The sequence below is a fragment of the Carlito syrichta genome, unplaced genomic scaffold (assembly GCF_000164805.1).
Source record: "Carlito syrichta isolate Samal-C Ts95f unplaced genomic scaffold, Tarsius_syrichta-2.0.1 Scaffold116466, whole genome shotgun sequence".
NCBI classification, from domain to species: Eukaryota; Metazoa; Chordata; class Mammalia; order Primates; family Tarsiidae; genus Carlito; species Carlito syrichta.
In genome coordinates, this window is record NW_007060562.1 from 247,333 (window position 1) to 255,422 (window position 8,090).

General features: G+C 47.7%; 1 pseudogene; it reads right to left on the reverse strand.

Moving 5' to 3' along the window:
- Positions 1–5,021: 5,021 nt before the first annotated feature.
- Positions 5,022–7,306, reverse strand: LOC103276943 (annotated as a pseudogene).
- Positions 7,307–8,090: the final 784 nt, after the last annotated feature.

Genomic DNA, 8,090 nt, shown 5'->3' on the forward strand with positions numbered 1-8,090 from the left:
TAAATGGTGCTGGGAAAACTGGCTGATCACATGCAGAAGATTGAAACAGGACCCCTACCTATCACCATACACAAAAATTAACTCTAAATGGATCAAAGACCTGAATGTAAAACCTCAAACTGTAAGAATCTTAGAAAGTGCAGGAGACACCCTTATGAAAATTGAAACTGGGAACCAATTCCTATTCAGAACCCTAAAGGCCAATACAATAAGAAATAAAATAAACAAGTGGGACCTCGCCAAATTAATGAGCTTCTGAAAAGCAAAAGAAACCATTATGAGAGCAGGGAGACAGCCCACAGAATGGAAAAATATATTTGCCAACTGTTTATCTGGCAAAGGCCTAACATCTAGGATCTAAAAGAAACTCAAATGCGCCGAAAAGAAAAAAACAAGCTGCCCCTTTAAAAAGTGGGCAAAAGACATGAATAGACACTTCTCAAAAGAAGACAACAACACATGAAAAAGTGCTCAGCCTCACTCATCATCAGAGAAATGCAAATCAAAACCACACTGAGATACCACCTAACCACTGTAAGAACGGCCATCATTAATAAAACAAACAACAACAAAAGCTGGCGAGGATGTGGAGGAAAAGGAACGCTTCTACACTGCTGGTGGGAATGCAAACTGGTGCAGCCCCTTTGGAAGACAGTGTGGCAATTCCTGAAAGAACTAGAAATTGACCTTCCATATGACCCAGCAATTCCCCTATTGGGAATATACCTGGAGGAACTAAAATCATTCTACCAAAAAGATACCTGTATACGTATGTTTGTTGCAGCTCTATTCACAATAACAAAAACATGGAACCAATCCTCTTGCCCATTGAAGTTGAACTGGATAAAAAAAATGTGGTATGTACACATGATGGAATATTATGCAGTCATAAAGAAAGACCAATATATGGACTTTGCAACAATGTGGATGGATTTGGAGTCGATCATACTCAGTGATTTATCACAGAAACAAATAACAGAGTTCCATATGCTCTCACTCATAAGCGGACCTTGAACAATTATAATGCTATAAGAAAGTGATTGGAAGTAGCGGGAAACTGTCAGGGGAGGGGGAGTGGATTGGCAGTTGAGGGAAATTGTAGGGGAGGGAGGGGCATACCTCATCAACAAGGGTATCTGCATGATCAATGTTTGTATACATAACCCTGAAATGTACCCCACATCTTTAAAATAAAAATTAAAAAGAAAAAGAAAAAGAAATCAGCAATGGCAGATAAGAAAAGACACATCTCCCCAAAATGCTAAACTCCCTTTGCTTAGAATGAAGCTGACTGAACTTGGCCGGAGTCAAAATGGCCAACTGGAGCTTGCCCATAGAATGAGCTTGTGATGTCAAAGCCAGAATTTCCACCGCACGTTTCACGCTAACTCCCCTATAATTTACACCCATGAGTAAGAATGAAGAGATAAGTACGTGTCTGGGACCCTCTGGACCTACCCTTTCCTCCCATCAACCACCTATCTTGGAATCCACCCACTAAATTTTCTGTAATAAAACCACTGCGTGAAAACCAGCACAGGCAGACAGATTCGAGCTGCGCCTTTGTCTCTGTGTTAGTCAACTTGCCATGAAAAGCTTTTCTTAGTCATAGTACTGGCCTCCAGTGTATGGAAAGTGAGCCCCTTCTGCCTGTGACAACCACACGGGGCTTCTGTGGCTTCATCACAACCATGTAGGTGGGCTTGATGCTCTGCCAGGCTCCCTCTGATTCTGGGAGTTGAAGAAACAAGCCAAGAGACCTGGAAGGGCCAAGTCTAAGTTGCACCTTTTTCTGGTGTAGGTTGCTTCTTGGACTGCATCTTGTACATTCTGGTGGTGTCAGGTCCGTGTTTCTGTTCCACACCCACATCATCCGCCCATTTCTCACTGGTCTGAGACCTTTGAAGTCCCAGGATAACATAAAGGAGAGACATCCCCTGGCCCCATGCCATGAGGAGGTCAGTCTACACTCTGTGCTGTTTCCACAGTGACGGGACCAGACAGTGGGACCCTGGCTCAAGACCGACTCACAGAAATGACCTTCCACAAGTGTCAACATCACTAACTCACTCCCGGCCTTCATGCCCTCCCCAATACTATTGAAGCACAAAGGCCCTGAGGGGAAGTCTATGTCTAATCTGCCCTGCAGACTTCATATTCTCTGATATTTGACATGAGTTACTCACTTGTTTGCTTTGGGCTTTGGAGATGTCTGAAGACTTGGCTTTTCCTGCCAGTGGTGAGAGAAAAGGGAACCCACTGTGACTCGATTTAGCCAAGGCAACAGCAAGAGCCTTCAGATCAATAGAAAGGTTTCACATGAGGGTGTCTCCCCCAAGTGGGGAATAGTCCTGCCCTGCACACAACCACCCATGTCAGGACTTTGTCATGGGATATGCTGCTGGAACTGGGTGAGTGGGTTGGTCCCCCTGAGGCTTCCAATTTGGAGAGTATGGGGGGTACTATGGGGACCTGTTCCTTCCATGGGACTGTTGAAAGACTTAAGTTAAATGATGCCTGGGAACTATCTAATACTGTGCCTGAAATGAAGTAGCTGCTTAATAATTACTGTCTTGTGGGTGGTGGTGCTTGTGACCGGTGGTGTCATCAGGGCCCTGCTCAGCTGTCCTGAGTATGCAGGGCTCAAGTCTCAGGCTCTACAAAACCTCCCTCATCAACGCTACTTGGCTGAGGTGAACGTCGGAACACAGTCCCAAGTGGAGGGGAGGCTGGTGCCTGGGCAAGTGGGAGACAGATATCCTGTGGATGTTCCTGGAGACAGATGTGGAAGGCTTGAGAAATGGTTAGCACGGAAGGAAAAGCAATGCCAACCTCAGGTGCTGCCAGACAGGCGAATGTCTCATGGGCAACCCTGATGCAGCTTCCAACAAGTTGCAGGTAAGAGAAGTAAGCACTCCCTCTGAGAGTCAATGAATAAAACCCACAGGACATGAATCATTTGGGAAAGACGTAAGCAACATCACCAAAAAGATGATGGGAGAGACTGGCCCAAGTCAGGGCAGAATTTGACGTAAGATACTAATGTAGGTTTAAAAAAAATGTGCCAGTCAGTAAAGACAGGGAAAGATGAGCCAGTGAAAATATGTAAAGATCAAATCAAATGTCACTGAAACAATGTTTAAGATGTCCCCTTTGAGAGGTTCAGGGTCCGTGTGGGAGGATGCGGCTATTGCCATCTCTTGGCAATTCTTCCTTTAGATCTCAGGCCACTGGGGCAGGCTTTACATTCTGGTCCCCGTTTGTCTCCAGAAATCATGTTTGCTCAAGATGCCCAGGTGAGTGATCTGGTTAGCCCAAGGAATACCTTTCTCATTGTGGTTTTTCTCAGTTACCTCCTTGTCTATACATCTGGACCTCCTGAGCATGGCAAGTGTGGATTGGAGGCTGAGTGACAGATTTACACTCTGAGAGCTGATGAGATCAGATTTGTGAGACTGTCAAGCTGCTGAACAGAGACTCAGTGAAAGCCATTTGACACATTCTTGGCAGCCTGCCCAGCTGGGAGACACAGATTGGCCCCACTTTCACTCAAACCACAGGTCAGGAGGGAGGCTCCCCACAGGCACTCAGCAGTGCTCTGGAGATGTCCTCAGGGACCCAAACAAATGAGCCTCACATTGCCATGTCTGCAGATGCCACACTTCATTCCTGCAAATGAACCGGACTGTCACACACAACCAGTCTTGTGCAGTCCCACCCAGCACCACCACAGCATAAGGCACCAACAAAATAATCTCTTTTTTTTTCCTTGTTACTTTCACATGTATTGATTTTTTAAAAAAATAAAAGGGAAGGGGGTTTTCAATGTCATTCAAGAGAACTATTTCCTGGTATAAAAAGACAAAACTTTCTTAATAACTTTCTAAAAAAAATACACCATGCAAAGTTTTTAAAAAGTTTTACTGAATGTTTCAAACCTCTGGGAACAAACTCTGTAGTGACCATTTTAACCAATTTTTCTGGATAAACGCAAAATCTTGCAAAAAGAACAGTTGGTCAGAGACCATCATTTCCAAGGAGGGCATCCACTAGGAAAGAGGGGCTTTGGTGGATGGTCAGAGCGACTCTGCATGCCTGTGCTCACAGGAGAGGCTCCCAGGCCTCTGGAGTCTGTGGTGGCGGCATGCCCAGCAGTACGGCCTGGCAGAGCCAAAGCTGATTCTTCACTAGAGAAGCAGGGAACACACCTCGTTCTTTCTCCTTGATTATTTTTAAAGCTCCATTTAAAAAAAAGTACCCCAAATCCCACACCTTTGCAGTTGAATTAGGACTTGCAAAATTTCATGTCACCCACCCCTTGAAGCCTGTTTTTTTTGCACTGATTATGGAAGCACAGTTTTGATACCTTTGAGAGTTCACTCTCTAGCTAAACCAGCACAAGATATCGCATGCCCAAACAAGAACCCACCAGAGCATTTGCATAAGGCGGGAGAAGTTCACTCAACGCAGCACGCAATTTCCCACGTGTCCCAACATTTAACATGCTCAGAAGAAAAATAAGCCAGTTGCTCTGGAGTCAGGTGTGGTGAAATTGTTTTCATGACTGCCAAAGGCATTAACCCATTTTGGGAATTTGTTAAAAGGTTAAAAATGCATACAAAACTTGCTGTAAATTAAGACAAAGGTAGATTAAAATGCATCATTGTCTGTCTCTTTAAATAAGGCAAATGTTTTCCATAAAAAGCAAAGGTGGGCTTTTGCCTTGATGCTGGATAATGCTGGCTCTAGAATTCTGTGCAATTCTGCACAAAAATACATTCTCTGGAAAAACTGTTTTTCACTTATTGTGAACTTCAATCTGACCAAGCTCAAAGGCAAATCACAATAAAAACTGCTATTGTCTTAAGTTCTGCTGGCTAAGAGTTTCAGATAAGCTGCAGTGGAAAGCCACAGTTGAGAAACCCAGTGAAGCAGAGAGATACAGCATGGACACTTGGGGCTTTAGAATTGGAGAAAGTTGGAGTAAAAAGTTGATTTTGTGTGCAATACTTTTAGACCCTCTAGGAAGACCTAACATCATGATAGCCGCAGCAGTCTGTGGAAAAGTCACTGTAGCATGCTGTCGCCGAGTTGCCTCCGTATCCGTGGCTTCCATACCAGCGCCGGCATTCATGTAGCCTCTGTGGTTGGCGCCACCAAATCCTCGTCCCCGCACTTGCCTATGGAAGCTGCCTCTTCCCTGCCCTCGAAGGTTGGGGGTTGGGAGCACTTCGTTGTGCTTGGGGCCTCCCATGCCAAAGCCAGGGTTATGTGACTTGGTGGCAAACTTGGGCCACCTCTTCTTGATAGCATCAAGGGCGAGAGGGGCATCGGGGAGAGTTTCTCTAGGGCTGTGAGGGCAGTGTATGCCTTTGCCAACTTCTTGTTGGAACCAGCACCTTGGAACTGCTATCCATCCACCTCAAACTCTGTGACGAAGCGTTTGTTGTGGCTGCCGCCGGTCTCAGAGATGAGCTCATACTTGAGGCCGTGCCTCTTCTCATTCAGCTCCGTGGCAGGGTTCTTGCCATGCTTTGTCAGGATCGGCCCCTGCTCAGTAGTGGCAGCTGAGAGGAAGGCAGCACTGGGGGTTGATACAGCTTCCACTGGGGAGGAAGGGGCAACTGCTGCCGGCTTTGCCTCAGTCTCCTCTGCTGAGTCCTCCCCCTTGCTGGAGTCCCTGCCTTAGGCGCCTGTCAGCAAGCCCATGTCCTGTAACACCTTAACAGCCACATGCAGCTTGGCAGTCTTTCTGGACAGCTCAGACGTCTTGAACGAACTGCCATCAACCTCCACAGACATGAGGAAGACGGAGGCATGGACAGGCCTAGTCTGGGACACCAGTTTGTACTGCAGCCCTGTCTTTAGCTGGTTCAATCGCATCAAGGTGTTCATGGCTTGGGGAGGCTCTACCTTCTCCTCTTTCTTCTGAATCTTCTTCTTCTCTTTGCAAGGAGACTTCACCTCCCCATCCTCCTCCATAGGGCACTTCGTGGATGTGATAGCATAGATGGTGCTGGAGTGAATTTGAATGGTGTAGTCGATGGGATTCTCAATCTTTGGTTTCTTGGGCATCTAAGAAGGCAGAGGTCGATGCCCAGGACTTTATGTAGCTGGCCAAATGAAACAAGCTGCAGCACGTACTGCACACTTTGTGCGATATCTTCCCGTTGCTGTTTGTCTAGATGCCCAGTAGCATCAGTGGCTTCTTTTTCACAAGGGTCATAAATGCCAGAACCATCTGGCATTACAATACCTGACACCAGCCACTCTAGCACTCTGCGCAGGGCCTCGCTGGCGCCCATGGGTCTGTTGGCTGTGCCGAAGGACTTACCACACAAGAAATCGAGGAAACAGCCTCGGAGGGTACACCAGGTGGGGACTCGGGTGCATAGGTCCCTCAGGATATGGATGACAATGACATACAACTTGAGCCCATTGGCTCTGGCTTGGAACCGCTTGGCATGGTGGAGGGATGCCAAGGCAGTAAGGCATTTCTGCCTGTCCAGAACACATGGGGGGACGTTGATTGATAGCGTTTCTAGAGCTGAAACTTTCTCCATTTCTTCACTGATAATGGAAGATGTCAGGTGGATGGTCAGGAACAATGGCAGCTCTTTTGTGCATTTTATCACAACTGCAGCATCATCAACAGATTGCAGTATTTCATACTTGTCTTCTGTTATTGCAGCAAGTTGGATGGGCAGGCTGTCAGTCACCTTGCCCAGGAGGGCGGTCATGGGCTTATCCTTACACAGCAGCACCAACTTCAGATTCAAGTCATCCTTGAGCAGGAGACCCTTTGCCACAAGAACCACTCGCATCACACTCCACAGGATTCTTGTCACATGTTCCATCTTTTGTTAGCCAGACCCATCTTTACCCTTGTCCTCCGGGGGCACATCCATGTTATTGAACCCTAACCCTAACCCTAACCCTAACCCTAACCCTAACCTTAACCCTAACCCTAACCTTTCTCCAGCTCGGCTATCCAGTCAGACACAGCTTTGAGTGCCGCTGGTGTGGGACACCATGTTCTGCCCTGCCTCCAGTTCCTCTTGTGTTGGATACACAGAAGAATGTTTTGCCATCACATGGCGATCATCATTCACAAAAATTCGCATCAGACGCATTTTTATTTCTTTTTCTGTAGTGTCTGGAAATCAAACTTTTGCTTATCTTTTCAAATCGCCACAGATTTCCTTGGTGTTATCAATACTTCAGCTATATCTTATCGGCCTCCCCCTTCCCGACTGTAGCCACCGCCGCCGCCCTCCTGTCACAGCCTGCTGGAGTCTCCCCACAAAAGCCACGCCATGCGCACGGGGTTGCTGAGTCCAACTACAATGGAGAGAAGAGGAGGAGGAGGAACTGGGCTGTGGGCTAGCGGAGAGTGGGCATGTGCCAGGGAGGTGAGGGGGCACGTGACCGGTTGGAGCCCCACCCCCTCTTTCTCGTGTTGCGGTTGGTCACAGGCCCGACCTCAATGATCTCTCTTAAGAGAAGCAGATAAACACCTCTCCATCTATGATTCACAAAGAGACCTGGCAGGGCAGAGCACACCAGCCCAAACGGAAAGGCAAGTCACTCTCTGGGAGGTGGCATGGAGCTGTGGCTGCCTGCCGGCATCCTGTGCTATTAGATGGAAACTTCTCTCAGCACCTCCCAGCCACTGTCACCAGGCATTCAAGCTGACATGCAGGTCATCACATTGGCCACCACACAGGCCACCATGCAGGTCACCATGCAGACCACCACAGTGGTCATGACCCAAACATCATGTAGGCCATCACATCAATCACCAGACACCACCACATAGACCATGATGTAGGCCATCACACAGGCCACCACACAGTCCACAAAGTAGGACACCACAAAGGTTGCCATGCAGACCATCACACAGACCACAATGTAGGCCACCACACAGGCCATCACGCATGGTACCTCACAGGCCACCACACAGGCCACCATGCAGGCCACCATGCAGACTACCATACAGGCCACCACTCAGGCCACCACAATGCCTCCCCAGGCAGACTCCCCCAGTGCAAGCAGGCTGGACTGCAGGAACTCAGAGTGGGGGCCAGGTT